The 20,276-nt window shown below is 40.2% G+C and overlaps 1 long non-coding RNA gene across 1 annotated transcript; it reads left to right on the plus strand.

Moving 5' to 3' along the window:
• Positions 1-4,035: 4,035 nt before the first annotated feature.
• Positions 4,036-20,088, plus strand: LOC117527490. Its single transcript, XR_004565543.1, has 2 exons — positions 4,036-4,182; positions 19,825-20,088. It is a non-coding gene; the product is annotated as an uncharacterized LOC117527490 (long non-coding RNA).
• The last annotated feature ends 188 nt before the right edge of the window (positions 20,089-20,276 follow it).

Genomic DNA, 20,276 nt, shown 5'->3' on the forward strand with positions numbered 1-20,276 from the left:
AATATTTATAAAACTTAAAATCAGTTGAGCACCTACCTATTAAATGTTTCGTAGCTGATGTGTAGTTCTACCCTCTGCAAAACAGAGGAGAGCTGCTTTAAGAAGAAACCGCTCTATCCTCTGCAGGTAAGGGAGAACTGGTCCACAAAAAAAAAAAAAAGTCATTTCTTTTAACCCCATACTGATACGCGGGCAATATCACCCACATCATCCAGAGGCATACATTTTTAACCTATGGTTCAACTTTTAACTAAAGTAATTTCGGACAAGATATTTAAATTAATGTCATGGCTGAAGTTTTATAAAGTGAAAATATCAGATATATGTTTTAGTTTTAAAGTAATGCACTAATTTTTAAGGTTTTAGTGTGGATATATGCTGTGCCCAGCAGTGCATTATGGGTAGGATAGGGTAATCTCAGTACGTTCACGACATGAGATCTCGCACCGCGGCGACCTCTCTGAAGTTTTGAGGGATTTGAAACATCAATAGGGCGAATAGCCAACATTTATGTGTCAAGACAATATTGACAATATACAGTGAGGAAAATAAGTATTTGAACACCCTGCAAGTTTGCCAGTTCTCCCACTTAGAAATCATGGAGGGATCTAAAATGTTCATTTTAGGTGCATGTCCACTGTGAGAGACAATCTAAAAAAAAAAATCCGGGAGCACAATGTATGATTTTTTAAACTTTATTTGTATGTTACTGCTGCAAATAAGTATTTGAACACCTGTGAAAATCAATGTTAATATTTGGTACAGTAGCCTTTGTTTGCAGTTACAGAGGTCATACGTTTCCTGTAGTTTTTCACCAGGTTTGCACACACTGCAGCAGGGATTTTGGTCCATTCCTCCATACAGATCTTCTCTAGATCTTTCAGGTTTGGAGTTTCAGCTCCCTCCAAAGATTTTCTATTGAGTTCAGATCTGGAGACCGGCCAGACCACTCCAGGACCTTGAAATGCTTCTTATGGAGCACCTCCTTAGTTGCCCTGGCTGTGTGTTTGGGGTCATTGTCATGCTGGATGACCCAGCCGTGACCCATCTTCAATGCTCTTACTGAGGGAAGGAGGTTGTTTGCCAAAATCTGGCAATACATGACCCCATCCATCCTCCCTTCAATACAGTGCAGTCATCCTGTCCCCTTTGCAGAAGAGCACCCCCAGAGTATGATGTTTCCACCCCCATGCTTCACGGTTGGGATGGTTTTCTTGGGGTTGTTCTCATCCTCTAAATATGGTAAGTGGAGTTGATTCCAAAAAGCTCTTTTCTGGTCTCATCTGACCACAAGACTTCTCCCATGCCTCCTCTGGATCATCTAGATGGTCAGTGGTGAACTTGAAACGGGCCTGGACATGTGCTGGCTTGAGCAGGGGGACCTTGCTGCCCTGCAGGATTTTAAATCATGACAGCATCATGTGTTACTAATATAATCTTTGTGATTGTGGTCCCAGCTCTCTTCAGGTCATTGACCAGGTCCTCCTGTGTAGTTCTGAGCTTTCTCAGAATCATCCTTACCCCACAAAGTGATATCTTGCATGGAATCCTAGGCTGAGGGAGATTGACAGTCATCTTGTGTTTCTTACACTTTCTAATAAATAATCATAACAGTTGTTGTCTTCTACCAAGCTGCTTGCCTGTTGTCCTGTAGTCCATCTCAGCGGTGTGCAGGTCTACAGTTTTGTCCCTGGTGTCCTTAGACAGCTCTTTGGTCTTGGCTATGGTGGACAGGTTGGAGTGTGATTGGTCGAGTGTGTGAACAGGTGTCTTTTATACAGGTAACAAGTTCAAACAGGTGCAATTAATACAGGTAAAGAGTGCAGAATAAGAGGGCTTCTTAAAGAAAAATTAGGTCTGTGTGAGCCAGAATTCTTGCTGGTTGGTAGGGGATCAAATACTTATTTGCAGCAGTACAGAGAAATAAATTAATAAAAAAAAAATATACATTGTGAAATCCGTTTTTTTTTTTTTTTTTTTTTTTTTTTTTGATTATGTCTCTCACAGTGGACATGCACCTGAGATGAAAATTTCAGACCCCTCCATGATTTCTAAGTGGGAGAACTTGCAAAACTGCAGGGTGTTCAAATACTTATTTTCCTCACTGTAATAAAACGTGTGCACAATATAAAAACGTGCGCACAACATCATAAAACGTGTGCACAATATAATAAAATGAGCGCAAAACATTTTGTGATGACACTTCCAGGGTTCCATAAAAATGCCTGTTTTTACAAATTAAAAAATGGAATATTTTACAAAAGCACATTTATCTGTAAACACCAAGACACGACATCACATTAATGTGTGGTTTACATAATGAATGACAGCCAATCAGTGTTTAGCAGAAGAGGCACATTTTACCCAGAATCCTTTGCGATCTGTTTTTTACAAAACTTCAGAATTAGTGCATTATTCAACATTAAAAGATATATGTTAGATTTTAACTTTGTACAAATGACAGAATTGACATTAATGGAGTTATTCTATCAGTATTCATTTTATTCATACACCAAACCATAAGTCAGCATTGCTTTATTTCCAAGACCTCCGCCTGACCGGAACGTTGTGATTGGGTAGAGAGCTGGGCTTTGCGAGCTTCCTGCAGGGGCCAAGATGTTCAAAGACAGAAGTGCGGGCTCATTGTTTGGGTCTGTTGTTGCTTTTGATGCTACCAGAAGCGATCGTGGTGTTAAAAGTCAAATTCGGTTTGTTAGTAGTTGCAAATGTACCAGAGATAATACTGGAATTTATCGGTTATCTGTAACTTCCGATACATTTTTGGGTGGTTTATCATTTTATCTTTATCAAAGATAACTTTTCAGTTATCTGATTATCTGTTATCAAAGTTAATTTTTTGGTTATCTGTGCCCACCACTGCTTGACCTATGTGTTTGGAGGCTTATAGCACGTAAATGCAAATAGTCATCATTTATCCAAATGATCTGCAGGATCTGTTCATTCATTTTTGTCCATTCAAACTGACCGTGTCTGTGTGTGTGTGTGTGTGTGTGTGTGTATTATAAACACACACACAAAATTGACAACAAGCTGATGTGCACACACATCTACAAGCCAATCAATGTCAAGTATGGGAAGGCACTTTCACGGTGCATGCTCACGCTTGTGGTTCATGTTATCTTTCTTATATGGTTCCTGCTTGTGTTCTTGTTTTATTTGTTATATTCCTCTTTGTCTCCAGATTCTTCTTTCTACATTGTTCATTCCTCTCCTTTTGATTCCCCTTTGGGTTTTACCCTGACACCCTCTCTGTCTGCTTTGGCCGTCTTCACTTCTTGTTCACGTTTCCTGGGTGTATTTGTTCTTGTGACCTTCTTTGTGTCTTTGTTTTTGTGCGCTCTAGACTCATTACATACAAACTAAAGTGTTTCAACCATTTTTTTATTTTATTTTTTAATAATTATGTCTCAAAATTTTAAAATACTTCATAAGATCGACCCCCTCTCTCCCAAAAGGCTTTATAATACAGAAATGTTGAACTTCTGAAAAGTTTGTTCATAATCTCAACACTTGTTTGGGCCTCCTTTTGTATGAATTACTGCATCATGGAGCTCTTATGGGAGCCCAGGTTGCATTGATTGCATCCTTCATCTTGTCTTTTTTGTTGGTCATCTGGTGTCTCTCATCTTCTTCTTGACAATACTCCAGAGAGAATCAAAGAGGTATTGTCTATAGGGGCAGTCAAGTACAGTAACACAATAATCACTAAGCCAGTTACTCGTAGTTTTGGTGTTGTGGGCAAGTGCCAAGTCCTGCTGGAAAATAAAATCAGCATCTCCATAAAGATTTTCAGCAAATGGAAGCATGAAGTGCTCTAAAACCTTCTGGTAGACAAAATCCAGTGGACCAACACCAGCACGTCCCATCCTGCAGTACTTACAAAGGACACCAGGGGGCCGCGTACTACACACCTGGTTGTGAAAAATGTGCCTTTCCCTTTAAAGCCCAGCAGTGCTTATGTCTTGCCGGTAGAGGGCAGTGCGCAGCCTGACCCGCAGTCAGCCGTACTGTACCGGCGGGGGGGGGAGGACGGAGCTTACTAACCTAATAAATGTCGAGTTCCCCTGCAGTCCGTGGCCTTGGCCGTGTCGGACATACCGATAGTGGACTGAAAGACACTGCGTGGCGAGGTTTCGCGCCCTTTAAATGTCGAGAGAGACGGTAAGAAAGCTGCTTTCAGTGCGACGCATTTGTTCTTTTTTTCCTTCTTCTTCACGTGCCGCTTTACCGGCATCTTCTTCTTCTTTACGGGTTGTGTTCATGTGTTCGGACTTCTCGTCGGGTCTCCGTTCTGTTCGTGTTTGCTTTGAGTGTTTCGAGCGTCACTTCATTGTAGTTGCACAGCAGTGAGTTCTGGTTTCAGGGGACACGGAGGGACAAGGTGAGCGCTGTCCTCAGCTCAACCCGGCCTGCGCTCCCGAAGCGCCCCTCAGAGGGACGTCTGAAGTCCAACACGGCTGCCAACTCACAAAATACTGCTCTGTCCTCATCTGGTCTTTAACCTTACTTAAGGAGTGCCTCTGCTAAATGGAGACAATGTCCTTTTTAATCAAATCTGTCAAACTGATCAGCAGACGCTACTGTCGTGGAACTAGTGTTTTATAAACAGTTTAGGTTAGAATTAATACTTCTTTGTACACAAAAACCACAAGTTGAGAAATATGGCATAAAATGTGAGGTTTTAATTTAAGGTTTGGAAATTTGGGCGTCCTCATTCAATGAATTTTGATGTCCTTTCCAGCTGGTATGCACATTTATATCAAATTATATTGCTTGCATTTTTTTTCTGTAGAGAGATTCAAAGCTTTACTTGTCATATGCACAGTAAAGAAACATGTTTCCCTGTGCAATGAAATTCTTACTTTGCTGCCCACACTGGATGTCCAAATATATAAATAACTAAGTATAAATATCTAAATATAAGTTGGGGGGGGGGTGAAATAACATAAAATAAGCATGCTGGTAAGAACAGTAGAATATAACAAGCAATGTAATAAAAATGTAATAATGTAATAAAAAAATATACACTGTAAGAAGGGAAATAAAAATATGCTTGTGTGATGGCCTACATGATATGTACATGATAGTGCATCAGTGTGCAACATTCAGTTTTGTGCAACATTCAGCAGTAAATGGTTTTGTGCAATTTAGTGCCAATGGATTCAAGTTAACAGAGGGATGGCGTTAAGTCTATTGGTTTGATTCTTTCAGTACTTGTAGTCAATGCTTTGAAGCAGTTTGTAAAATGAAAACCATGTTCCTGAAAAGAACCCTTTATTTAAAATAATGGTAACCGGTTAATGCCATTATTTTTAGGTTTTTTGTTGTTGTTGTTTTGTTTGTGTTTTTCATTCTTGAAAAGATTTCCCTTTACAATGACCCGTAAGGATGTCACACTCCATTAATGCTCCACACCCCAACAGTTGGTGACAGGAATGCACCGTGTTGTTTGCAAACCACCAATAAACTCAACAGAAGAAGAAGACGGTTCAGTTGTTGGAGGGACAAAGCGCTGCTGTCCCATGTTTCACCTTAAAAATGCACCCTGAGCAGACAAACATCGATGTACTTCTTTAAAAACAATGCATATATTCGGGTCATTATTATGCTTCTTTTTTTGTCTTGGTGGATCAAATGGGATTTATTTTCTTCGCAAGCAGAACGCTAAAGATACGGAGGATGTCTCATTTTGAGAAAAAATGTTTTTGATTGGTTTTAGTTTGTTGTCTGTATTGCAACATATTGGAAAGAGGTGTCATTTGATTTAAAACGTCAATTCGCTTTGAAGTTAGTGATTCCAGAATGATCTATCTTTCCAACTTCAACAAAGAGCCACAGCAAATCCCACAACATACACACACAGAGCAGAGGATATTATTTATTTATTTATTTAATTTTTTTCCTTTACATGATGGACAGTAACTTCAGTTTACAAACCTGCGAACTGGGAGATATTAATGGTCCAGTCCACGCCAGAGAACCACATCGTGGGCTGCCCCACAATAAAGGCACATTAATGACGAATGAATAAAAACTGTCTGGTGTGAAACGGCGGATGATTCTCACTTCTGCCCTCGACAATAGAAGCGACTTTTAATCAGCAGGAAGATGTATTACGATGGACATCTTTAAATGGCTTTGACAGATGTTGAAGAATAAATTGTTGACTCCCTGCTTCTGAATCAGGAGCAGAGAGTCCACAATCAATGTAAAGTAATGATCATTTTCTTGCTACACACCCTCGAAAACAATAGACTAATTGCAGCGTAATGTTTTCAAGCAGCAGCGTAACGGGCCATTATGGTGTTAATGCTAGCAAGAACCCTTGTCTTTGATGAAGGTTGATGAATAAATTGTCAAATTAAAAAAAAAAACATTGTGAGGTGATGCCACAATATAACGGTGCTATGGTTGAACTACGTTCGGCAGCGACCCGTGCAGTCTATGATAGCGACCGTAGCAACATCATAGATCATGTGGGGGCTTCCCCCGACTTGTGCAAGAGGTGCTGGGAAACACGCAGCGACAGCCAGTCATGGTAGAGAGGTACGATGGTAACGTCATTTGGCTGCTCGTTCATGCAGAATAATCCATGTTGGCAGAAAATACTCAAAAGCAGCTTATTTCTGTATGAATCTAATGTTTCTCATATATTTTATAAACATTAGGGGGAAATAAAACACTTCTAAATCTAATAATGTTTTTGAAACCAGATAACACCTCTGAAGTGATTTACAAGACACCTTAAGAATGTTAGCATGCACACTCCCTGTATGCGCATCACGCAGTGTCAAAAGTAACTTCAAAACCTCATGCACACTCACATATCCTCCTGTAGGTAGCGTTAACAGCATAATAAAATATTCCTCATGGAATTCTGCCAGGTAAGTATATTCTCTTCATTAAAATGAGCTGTAATTTTGCAACAGATTTAAAAAATAAACTAAAATTATAATGCTTGGAATTCAGTAGACACTAAATTTTGTTAGTTTTGTGAAATTTGAAAGGCCGTACAACATTAATAGATGTGGATGCAACAGTCTCTGACATGAGGGCTTTTATGGATCTCTGCTTTTATTATTATTTTTTTTCCCCCTTAAAAACAAGAGGTGCACAAATTCTTACCTTTGTCTATAAATTAAACTTAATAGAGGGCCACGGTCCAAAAATATTTTCCTTGTGTGGATTAGACATAATTTCAACTAAATGTGTTGTGTTTTATAGAAAATTTACATTTTAAATCTAAAATGAAGTATCAAGCAAATTAAATAGCAGTGATTTTATTATGTTAACAGTAATTTATTAATTCCAGAGAGCTTGTCAATTGCCAAGGTGGGATAAAGTAAAGAGAAAAAAAAAATTATGTTGTGTATATAGGTTTACCAGGAATAAATTATTCAAATTTACCAACACCAGGACAAAATGTAATTTCTTTCCATTGTGAGCACAAAGTAACAACATAATTCCTCTTGCTTAATGTTTCATACTCAGTTCCCCCCACATTGTCAGGAAGCAGAGTTGAAAATTGTTTACCTCCAAGGCCAGATGCACACAAACGCAATCAGCCTTCCCCTTCCCCGTCTGCCGCTCAGTCTCACTGAGCAAGCCAATGCAAATGATCAGATAGGGGGCGTGGATTGGATGTAGCATTAGATGTAACATTGCTTGCCTGACTACAAGAACTCCACTGATATTGATTCCAGAAGGTCAATGATCAAGAACTTCAGTTATTTTTTTTAAACACAAAAGTAGCTTGACTATCAATATTTACCATAAGCTGAGCATTAATGTGTAGTTGACCTTTTTTGTTTTGTTTTGAGTCGCTCTTCAGTGTCTACAAACTTGATTATCTCTATTCATGATACGTGGTGACAGTTATTATCTTGCTGAAAAGGTGCATCATATGCCCCATTTTACTGTCAGATATGTTTGGGATTTCATGTTAAACATCCTCAGAGTCCCTCAGTTCCGTGTCTCTGTGTGCAAACTCCTTTGGTGGAAGCCTTCAGGCAAATACTTTCCCTCAAGGCTTCATTTAATTAAAACAAACATTAACATTAATTAAAACAAACATTTAAAAAGTCTCCTATTTCACACATTTAATTATTGATTCATCCATGGTATTTTAACAACTTATGAGTAATTAATGCTGCCTTCTGCCAGTGAAGTTGCCTTAATTTTCCCACTTTCAACAAAGAAGTGACTCTCCAAACAACATTATGGGCCCCTTCACATATAGTGCAAATTTGGTCGATTTGTGCATAAAGTGCGCATGAAGTAGGAATCCTGTGCAAAACCTGTAAAATCGCAGCAGCCTCGTACACCTGTTGCTACAACTATTTGTGCACACGAGCGGCTAAAAGACAGAGCGTGCGCTGTGCGAGCCCATCAGACTCTCTTGCGGCAGGTGTCTGCCAAATTCCAGGTGACACACGAACATCTAACGCTGCTCACATGGCACTTAGAAAATGTGTGGCCATTCGCACTATTAGTACACAAAGATGTCTGTGTGCATTCCACTGGCAGAAGGCAGCATGGTTATTCACAGGTTTGCCAAAATACCATGGATAGAACAATAATTAAATGTCTGAAATAGATGGGTTTTTAAAAATTATGTGGTTATTTGCTGACACATGAACACACATAGTCGTGATGGAGATCGTGTGTAACGAAGCACAAGGAGCATAGCTGCAAGCGACTGATTTAATTTCATTTGGTGCTTACGGCCATTAACACGTGCAAAATCCTTATTTACATACTGCTTCTACATCATTTGTCCCATTAGTCTTCAGAAATCATCTGTAAAATTGTGTCCACCAGAACGTGCAAAAGTTTGGATTGCGCATACAATTTAGCACTGGTTATTTGGGATCTTAGTAAATCAGGCCTTTAGACTTCTCCGAAAGCCAAAGTTCTACTCATCAATGAAATCAGGCAGTGGAGATTGCCTACAATAAAAACCTGCAGATTGTTGGTTTTTCATGACTGCCAGCTTTAGAAAAAAGCTATAGCGAGTAGGTTCTCTTGATTGCAAAAATGGGTTTCCAGAATTTTTCTGACTGCAGTGTAATATCTTATTCCAAAAACTGACCTTTCTTTGTCTATTTATGAAAGAAGTACTGAAAATATATGTTATAACACTATAAAAACCAAAAGAATATAGAAGTAAAACTAATTTAACTGCAGTGTAGAAATATGACTTAAGTCAGTCACACCTTTTTCAGCGTTTTTGCTAGTCGTACCAGTTGTTGTTTTTTGATGACTGAATCTTGATCTTTATGAAACCCTTCAGAAATATTAGTTGTTGATGGTCTTACCTAATTGTTTTAAATGCAAAAATTTTATTCAAACAGTCCAGATTTATAAGCCAATAAATCTAACATCGGACACAACAAACAAAATGGCTGATTTTCTTTTTGCCATTTCTGAGTATGTTTTATTAAGCCCAAACATTATTATAGTTGTGATATTTGGTAATATTGTATATTTTATTAAATTTCCTGTCAAAAATATCATCTCTCCAACTGTTCGTAAGGAAGTGACAGTGAAATAAATACTGAAAAGCCACAGTACGTGGAAAGATAAGTGCTGTAAATACACACAAAGGCGTAATCTCTCGACCTGCAGACTTGGCCCTGATTTTGTGTCTGTCCCCGACAACCATCTCTAACTCAGAGGTCTTGCTTCCGAGGTTGAGGATTATTGTACAGTGAGTGGTGAGGGTGAAACATACATACACACACACACACGGTAGTTGGTGCAAAAGCTCTATTAATACAATAACATGTTTTTGAGTGGTGAGGGTGAAACATACATACACACACACACACGGTAGTTGGTGCAAAAGCTCTATTAAGACAATAACATGTTTTTGGAGGGTGGTATGCATTCACGCCCAGTCGCCCAAAATGACAGATGGGCGAATATCTGTCATTTTGGGCGACTGGGCGTGAACGTCGGGCATGACAACAGCATGTTATTTGCATTATTATCACTTTTTACTGAGATACACAACATGTAACGCGTACATAAAAGTTGGCTCACTTAACTTTTGTTGTGTCGGCTGGCGCACGGTGCTGCTCTCCAAATTCGGCAGTGTGTCATCAAGCTGGCTGCTTTAGCTGCTGTCATTATCGTACTATCCATGAGAAAATCATCCGGGAATATCCATATTGGGACCAAAACACACTTCTCGCCTTTTCATCTGCGGACAGTTTTTTTCCCCCCCCCCTCTGCGGACAGTTCTTGGACTGCGCGCGCGCTAATGACGTCATTTGTTTACACACAGTGGGCGGGTATAGCCAGGTAGCGTCAACGTAAATCTACGATACTAGTCTAGCAACGCCCCGGTAAAGTGATAATATGCAACAACATAACTGTACAGTGTGGTAACATCAAACTTTGTGAGGTGGTAGTTGGGTTGATTGTGGGGGCGTTGACTGTAACAACACACCCTACTGAATTGTAACGGTAGACTTTCCAGGTGATAATTGACATGGCTGGCTATTTGTAACCCAGGTGTTGGCAAATACTCTTGTGTTAATTTGGTTAAGCTGTTTACACGAAAGCTTTGTACTGTGTGACAGAAAGGTTTATCGGGATTTGCAGCACTTTTCAAGAACTGAACAAGTCTCATAACCAAAACATTTGTTCATATTATTTTCTACAGCAACATTGGGGCTGGGAATTATAACTGGAACATGTAATGTAGTGAATATGAACAACAGACATAGCTTTGCAGAATTAAACGTTGCCTTAATTTTCCCACTTTTATCAAAGAAGTCCCTCTCCAAACAATATTAAGGTTGGAATGCGTGATACTGGACTGACTCGATGTTATCGCCTTGCACCAAAATCCTCCCTTCTTGCAAGTGACCAGCCTTCCAGACATGTCCTGGCTGAATTTATGACTCCTCCGGAAACTTCAGCAAACAGTCCCTATGGATCAAAGAAACTTGTTGAAACAGTCACCATCAGTTCAACCTGAATTTATTTCACAGTTTGATGAAATGTATCAGAGAACACCCAGACACCAACAGACACTCCGACAGATTAATATCAGTGAAAAGATGGATGTCGAGCAATTTCCTACTTTAAACTCTTATAAAACTGAAATGATGATTCTTTGTCCAGTAAGATATCAGCATCAATTTGACCAGCCTAACGCTTAGCCTAGGCTCGTGTATCATACATCACACTGACAAAGTGAGGAACCTTGGTGTAATTTTTGATCCTATGTTGTCCTTTGACCTCCACATTAGACATACGAGGTCTGTCCAAAAAGTATCGTACCTTTTTATTTTTTGCAAAAACCATATGGATTTGAATCACGTGTGATTGCATCAGCCAAGCTTGAACCTTCGTGCGCATGCGTGAGTTTTTTCACGCCTGTCGGTTGCGTCATTCACCTGTGAGCAGGCTTTGTGTGAGCAGTGGTCCACCCCTCTTGTCGGATTTTTATTGCGAATAAATGTCTGAACGATTTGGAGCTTTGCTGCATCAAATTTTTCCAGAAACTGTGAGAGACCTCCAGGTGGACAACATTCGGAAAATTTAGATGGCTTTTAGCGACGATTTTATGGGGATTACACAGATTAAGGAGTGCTCCAGCCGGTTTAAAGACCGCCCACAGCGTCTGAGAGCGCGGCGCGCTCCGAGCGCCGATCGACAGGCTTAAACCCCACTCAAACAACCAGATCATTTCCAACGTGAAGGCTTTGTTGATCCGGGACGTCGTCTAACTTTCACAAAAAAGGCAGAAGGCATGGACATCAGCACTTTTTCGGCACATTCTACTGTTCCAGGAGTTTTTTTTCATGGAAAGAGAAGCGGAGGATTGCGCCACCATGCCACCTCATAGCGCGGGACAAAACCCCCTCCGTGTTGGTCTCACAGGACGGCTTTCAGATGGCTCAGACGGCTTCCAGTTGCTTTTTCAGTCGTGTGAGTATCCGAGAAATTGTGCATGAGCTGGACATGCCCCAACATGTCCTGTGAGGGTTCATCATGGTGTTGCTTTGAGCCATGCGGCTCTGCCGCGACGCACAGAGTTCCTCCGCTCCTCTGTCCATGACAAAAACTCCTGTACAGAGGAATGTGCCGTTCATTTCTAAACTGGACGCTGTCTTGATGCGGTATGTCGTCTGACTAGCACAGGAATTGCGGAAGACGTGGACATCAGCACTTTTTCGGCACATTGAGACAGACGTGCAGAGGAACTCCGTGTGTCACGGTACATTGCTGTCATGGTTAAAATCCTGCAAGCAAGCAAGGTCCCCCTGCTCAAGTCAGCAAATGTCCAGGCCCGTTTGAAGTTCACCAGTGACCATCTGATGATCCAAAGGAGACATGGAAGAAGGTCATGTGGTCAGATGAGACCAGAATAGAGCTTTTTGGAATCAACTCCATTTACCATGCTTAGAGGATGAGAACAACCCCAAGAAAACCATCCCAACCGTGAAGCCTGGGGGTGGAAACATCATACTACAGGAACGTTTGACCTCTGTGATTGCAAACAAAGGCTACTGTACCAAATATTAACATTGATTTTCACAGGTGTTCAAATACTTATTTGCAGCAGTAACATACGAGGGCTGTCCGTAAAGTATAGGTCCTTTTATTTTTTTCAACAACTATTATGGATTTCATTCATATGTTTTTTACGTCAGACATGCTTGCACCCTCGTGCGCATGCGTGAGTTTTTCCATGCCTGTCGGTGACGTCATTCGCCTGTGAGCACTCCTTGTGGGAGGAGTCGTCCAGCCCCTCGTCAGAATTCCTTTGTCTGAGAAGTTGCTGAGAGACTGGCGCTTTGTTTGATCAAAATTTTTCTAAACCTGTGAGACACATCGAAGTGGACATGGTTCGAAAAATTAAGCTGGTTTTCAGTGAAAATTTTAACAGCTGATGAGAGATTTTGAGGTGATTCTGTCGCTTTAAGGACTTTTCACGGTGCGAGACGTCGCGCTGCGCTCTCAGGCAGCGTTATCAGCCTGTTTCAAGCTTAAAACCTCCACATTTCAGGCTCTATTGATCCAGGATGTTGTGAGAGAACAGAGACGTTTCAGAAGAAGTCGGTTTCAGCATTTTATCCGGATATTCCACTGTTAAAGGAGATTTTTTTAATGAAAGACGTGCGGACGGGTCCGCGCGTCGGAAAAACACCTCCGTGTTGATAACCATTTGTAAAATCCAGGCGGCTTTTGATGGCTTTCAGTGGAGTGAGTATATGAGAAATTGTTTATCAGCTGGAGATGTTCCAACTTGTCCTCAAGGCTTCCAACAGAGGTGTTTTTCCTGTGACGGAGCGTTGCGGCGGCTGCGAGCCGACGCTGCAATCCGCCGCACGTCTTTCATTAAAAAAATCTCCTTTAACAGTGGAATATCCGGATAAAATGCTGAAACCGACTTCTTCTGAAACTTCTCTGTTCTCTCACGATGTCCTGGATCAATAAAGCCTGAAATGTGGAGGTTTTAAGCTTGAAACAGGCTGATGACGCCGCCTGAGAGCGCTGCGCGACGTCTCGCACCGTGAAAAGTCCTTAAAGCGACAGAATCACCTCAAAATCTCTCATCAGCTGTTAAAATTTTCACTGAAGACCAGCTTAATTTTTCGAACCATGTCCACTTCAATGTGTCTCACAGGTTTAGAAAAAATTTTGATCAAACAAAGCGCCAGTCTCTCAGCAACTTCTCAGACAAAGGAATTCCGACGAGGGGCTGGACGACTCCTCCCACAAGGAGTGCTCACAGGCGAATGACGTCACCGACAGGCGTGGAAAAACTCACGCATGCGCACGAGGGTTCAAGCATGTCTGACGTAAAAACATATGAATGAAATCCATATAGTTTTAGAAAAAAGTAAAAAGGACCTATACTTTACAGACAGCCCTCGTACAAATAAATTATTAAATCATACATTGTGATTTCCGGATTTATTTTTTTTTTAGATTATGTCTCTCACAGTGGACATGCACCTAAGATGAAAATTTCACACCCCTCCATGATTTCTAAGTGGGAGAACTTGCAAAACCGCAGCATGTTCAAATACTTATTTTCCTCACTGTATGTACATACATACATGTAATCCACATGTATTCTTTCAAAGTAATCCTACCCAACCTTGTCCCTACTTAGCTGACCTAATTTAACCCTACGTACCGGCCTGGGCTCTGCGTTCTCAGGGTGCATGACTACTTTCTATTCCTAGGGTGAATAAAAAGTCTGTGGGTCATAGAGCTTTCTTTTATCGTGCCCCTGTTCTGTGGAATGATCTCCCTGCATCAATAAAACAGTCAGATTCTGTAGAGACTTTCAAGTCCAGGTGCACTTATTTTCCCTTTCTATGCTTTTTACCCTTTTAAATTTATTTTATTAGGAAACAAGTGGGCCACGGCCTCAACTTTATCTAAAGTCTGGGTCTTTTAGTGAAGCTTAGGGCTAGTGGCCGGTGATCGCCTTAGTATTTCTTCTGTTTTTCTTGTTGCTTAATGCTGATAAATAATACTGTATTTGTTGTCTTTCTGATGCCTGATTCTGTTTTTTCTCTCTGTTTGAGGTGCGGCTCCATCCAGAGATGGGAGTGGTGTCTTCTTCTGCAACCCTACTGTCCTGTGTATGGGCAAAATTTCCTGTATATTTGTTTTGTCAATTATGTCGGTAGCATGGCCCAAGCAGAGGGTCACCCCTTTGAGTCTGGTCTTCTTTAGGTTTCTTCATCAAATCATCAGAGTTTTTCCTTACCACTGTCGCCTTTTTGCTTGTTCTAGGGGTTGGTAAGGTTAGACCTTACTTGTGTGAAGCACCTTGAGGCAACTTTGTTGTGATTTTGCACTATATAAATTAATTAAATTAAATAAATTTACTTTTTCTCTGTTTGATTTGTTTGTACCAGTATCTCATATAGACTTTGGTGTACATTTGACCTCTGTTTTGTCAAAACTGCTTGTGAACAACAGGAGTTGTGAGCATGAATCTCCATGTAGAAATGAAATTGCATCTGTTGTTATTTTCAGCTGTGAGTTGCTCCGGACAGGTGTCAGCGGTGAGCCACCGCAGCAGCTGACTGCTGTGTCATAGCTACTCACAGCTGGTGAACACATATCATGCCGTGAACAACATCACCTCTCAATACGCCACTGTGATACGCATGTGTCGGCATGCTGTCCTCACATGGTAATAAATAAAAACAGATCACCTTTGCAACGCATTCAGCAGTGAGTGCCTCAGTGCTAGGGTTGGGTATCGAGAACTGGTTCCTTTCAGGTATCGTTAGAAATGATTCGATCCACCGACATCAATAACCTTTTGCTTAACGATTCCCTTATCGGTCCTTGGGGCGGGGGTGTTTGTCAGGAAAATGCTCATTTCTCTACATTGATTACGGATCTGCAGCGGGTCTGTAATCAACTTTTCTGCAGCGCGGCTTTGCTTTGAACCGTGAACCAATCGAAGCAGTGATTTGCAGATCAAAGCAGTGCTTCAGTCTACTGATTCGTGGATTCATTGTTTTATTTCTTTCGCTTTATTCTAATTTTTCCCCGCTAAAACCCTTTAGAGCATATGTCTGTGAGTAATATTTAATATTTTTATGTTAAACCAACCTGTTATGGTCTTCTCAAACAGTTGATGTATTTTATAACTTAAAAACGGGACCGACGATAGCGTGTTAGCTTGTCTATGGCGTTTTCAGTGTTAAAGTTAGCATTAAGCTGTTCGCATCTCAGCACGTTTGTGTTGATTTGTTTTCTGTATAATTAATGGCTCAGCATTCGTTGTCGTAAAAGAGTCTAATTGTAATTTTTTTTATTTTTTTTTATTCATATATTAATAATAATAGCAACAACAGTAATAGTCTACATAATAGACAATAAATGTCAATAATAATAGACTAATAATGTTACAATACAATTTTAGAGAAAGACAAAAAGAACCTAATGAAACAAAACAACAGAAAAGATAAAACCATCTAACAATGAAAATAAATAAATACATATAGAAATAAATAAGTGTTTCCTGTGAACACCTAGTGACTCTTACACCTCCACTTCATCCCTGTTTTAAGTTTAATGACAGTTTGTTTCAGTCAAACCATATTTTCAATTTGTTAATTTCTTCACCTTTCTTTCACCACTTTCATCCCTGAATATGTGAATCGTGAGTCACTCCTCCATTCTGTTCACACAGCTCCAAATGCTGTGCGGCTCTCTCTCGAGTCAAGTTAGAACGATAGAGTTCAGTCAGAATTAATAAACTGAAAGCGAAATGCCGTTTAAATCAAATGACACCTCTTTCCAAACATTGTAATACAAACAAACTGCAATCAATCAAAATGTTTTTTTCCTCCCAAAACGAGATGTCCTGCGCTGACGTGCAGCAGCCGGCTGAGCTCAGCTCAGAGGTGTGGAGAGACATTCATGCCAAAATGTCTGAAAGAAAATGCTTTTGACAAAAACTACAGATTTTATTTATTTATATTTATGTCCAGAGATCAAGGATCCAGTGACCAATTTAAAATGTTGTTGACATAGAAAACCTGTAAAGCCTACTTTTAGTACACAGAAAATTCACAAGGGGTATCGATAAGGGAATCGATAAGGAATCGGATCGATAAGCGGAATCGATAATGGCATTGATATTGATAAAATCTTATCAATAATCATCCCTACTCAGTGCGCACTGGACACCATCAGCCAGGCTGCCCCATGTGAAAATACCCATCTGATCATGTGAACGGACAGCAAGCCAAATGACATGTCCACCACACGAGTGATAGTCCACATGACGCGGTGTCCTTCGGTGCACTGCGCACTGGACACCGGCTGATATGTTCATGATATCAGCATTCATTCATGTCAGTTCTTTAATTCCTTGTTTACGTCCATGGCCATGGTTCATGAAGATGAAGGAAACAAAAGGACGATAATTCTTGTATTATCTGTTCTTTATAACAGGAATTAAATATTTTAACAGACAAAATGAAATCCATTTGTTTCATCATTTCCAACACAGACTGTCAAGTCATCAGAGATTACTTACAAGTCATTGCCTGTAATATGATTGTCTTACATTTAAACAGTACATTCATTGTTCTTATTGTTCTGTGCTTTCACTCATTATTTTGTCCTTACACATTTTATGTACATTTGTACATGTTCCCGCTGCTGTGTGAGCATGATGTGGTAACACACCTCTCACGTGCTCGCACTGTGTTCGTGCGCGCGCAGATGCCTGTGTACGAGACCGTTGCCATGGTATCGTACACGGCTGTCTGACCCTGTGTCCCTCCTGACGGTGGCTGGAATTTTTCACAGTTTGCTAAATCTTTTTTTTGTTTTGTTTTGTTTTCTGGCTTTTTCAGACGGTTTTTGCGTCATTCGCCCAACTTCGTGTTATGTGTGAAGTTGGCAATTATCAATGTAAAGCTTTGTGTCTGAACTCTTCTTTGGATCTGTTAAACCCACGTTTTTTTTCTGGTGGACAGACGGATATTGTGATAAATTCCCACTCAGCCCTGAAATCACACCGTCTTAATGGACCATCTGTAAAGTCATGATGGGTATGGTGCTCCTCTAATTTGTGTTCAGAATGTGCCCTCTCTACTCTGACAAGCTTTTTTCACCAGCAATTAATGGTTGTTCTGATAACCTGGATAAATGAATCAGTGGTTTGGTTGGAGAACATGTAACTTGAATTAACATTACTCTGATTATTTAGAGGTTATCATGAGGATGTTCTTGTTCTTAACCCAAAGATCGAGAGCACCTGGGAAGGATGCCTCAAGCATCTGCTGGTTTTGCATGTGGTCCGTTCCAATAATTTTTTGACTGGTTGTCCTCTAAACAGTCTTATGGTACCAAATCCCAGTTACTCCTGCTGAATTGTCCTTGAGCAAGACACTGACCCCATATTGCTGCATTAATTTGTATGTGGTTGTGCAGATGGTCCCCAACCAATGGAAATCTCCCAGCGGGGTCATTGGCAAGACGCCAGCAACTATAAAAAGTTTCACCCTGTTCAAAGGCCGCATGAGGGTGGAGACAGATCTGGTGCTATGGTGTTATCTGCAGGGGGAGGTGGTGACTCTCCACTGGTCATACACCCTCCTTAAGCCACCCATCCATCCATTTCCTTAAGTACAAGAGTAATTAAATACACTTATAATGCAATTCTTTAATCCTGCTTTTTTATGAAAATGTGTTAAAATGGAGATGATTGAGAAGCATTTGGTGAGAAATGACAGTAGCCTCCAACACTGGGACTATATTCCAGAACCAGAATATTTGTTTGCATTACTGGCAAAGGCTGGTCTTTTCTCTGTTGTCCCAGCCAGTTTGGCAGGCAACCAGCTGTCACAGAGGATTCTTTTGCATTCTGACAAGCATAATTGTGATAAAATACCGATAACAGCGTGTAGTATGCATCTGTCACTGTTGCTGATGGGGGAGGGAACTGTTTTTCCTTTGCATTCAGTATGATGCATATTGTAGGAAATGTATGTCTCCCCCCCACTCTTAATTCTCTTCACATGCTCTCTCATCTGTATTCTTTCACTTGCTTTCTTGAATAAGATCAATTTCCATGTATCTTTATTTACTGGTTAATTATCATCTTTGCATACATATAATTTGTATACCTGGGAGTCTCCAGTTCATTTGTTAAGGAAAAAACAAGTGCTTGTGTGAATTTGTCTGTTTGTCCCCTTTTCAGTGTAAAACCATCAATAAGTAGTGCTAAAAGGCTCAGAGTTGGCCAACACAAGGCGTTTTGTTTTCAGAACAAAAGGAAATGTGTGCATGTTGCCGTTCATATCAATACTTGGGTTTTACCCTTGGACATCTCTTTGGCTGTAATGGTTTGTTCACCACACTCTTTAAAGATAAAAATAAGTGTTGATAGTACTGGCTGCCATCATAAACACGGCAGTGGAAGGCCTGTCTGTGTTCGTATAGTAAATGGGTGTGATTATAGCCGACACATGAGCAGCTTGCACAGATGGAGGACTGTTCAGGGGGACTTTGTGTGTGTCTGCGAATGTGTAGATGTTGCACATTCAGACAGAGGATGCCAAAAAATTGATTATCCACCCAATGGCGTTTCATATTAAATCGCTTTTGTAGATGTTGGATACTGTGTGTCAGGTTGCTTCACTTGAGACCCTTTTCTTCATTGATTAATAAATTAATTGCCAATTATTTTGGCAGTTGATGAGTCATTGGTTTCTTTACTTCTGTTGATGCTGAACTGAATATTTTCTGGTTGTGGACAAAACGCGACATTTGAGCACGTATTCTTGACCTTTGCGAAAAACTGATCAATATTTTTTGCTGTTTTCTGATATTTTATGGACCAAGCAACTAATTGATTAATACAGAAAGCAATCAACCGATTAAGCATATTTTGCTTTTGTTTGTGGTTTTGTTCTGAACATCATCAGGGTGTCTTTTTATTCACTGTACTTTGGAAATTGCTCTTATGAAGGCAAAAAAATTGAAATTTTTGCCAGATTTGGGTATAAAGAATCTTAATTCATTGTTTGATTATCCTTGTAATTTTAATTTATTTGTGTGTGTGTGTGTGTGTGTGTTCATAATTTAATTAAATAGTTTTTCATTTCCTTTCTGGTATTGACATAACCACAGGTTCTGATATGGCATTAAACCATAATTTGCAACTCCTGCTGCTTCGAAGTGCAATGCAAATTTTGTTTGTATTTCAGGATTGGTTTTTCTATTATTTAGCTTTTGGCAGTAATATAGTGCTGTGCTCCAAGTCTAACCTGACTTTGTATTTTGTCTTCCCAGGTACCATCATTGAAGAAAGCATCTTGTATATGCTAAGAGGCAAAAACAAAGGATGCCTTTTTCTATATGGACAGTATCACAGGAACAGTGGAGAGCTGCCACCAGCAGCAAAGAGATGAGATAGAAAAAAACACTCATGATTGATATGAGTAATGAAGCATTTTTAACTTCTGCTGCCCTCTTCTTCTGATCCATTTGAAGAATTGTCTTCTTTCTACCTCCCAGAGAAATAGAAGAAGGGAAACATCAGTTAAGTCTGCCTTCTCCAAACAGAGGTGGCAGGCTGCGACACCGTCTTTTTCCCACCAGTAATTCTGTCCTTTCATCAATACTAAAGAAGATTGTCCTTACTTCTGTTCAAACGAAACTAAGAACAATAATTCACATCTGAACTCAAGCAACCTCTGGTGGCCAACGACTTAACCACTTCCATTACGTCACTGTGACATCAT

Source organism: Thalassophryne amazonica, chromosome 16, assembly GCF_902500255.1.
Source record: "Thalassophryne amazonica chromosome 16, fThaAma1.1, whole genome shotgun sequence".
In the NCBI taxonomy this organism is placed as follows: Eukaryota; Metazoa; Chordata; class Actinopteri; order Batrachoidiformes; family Batrachoididae; genus Thalassophryne; species Thalassophryne amazonica.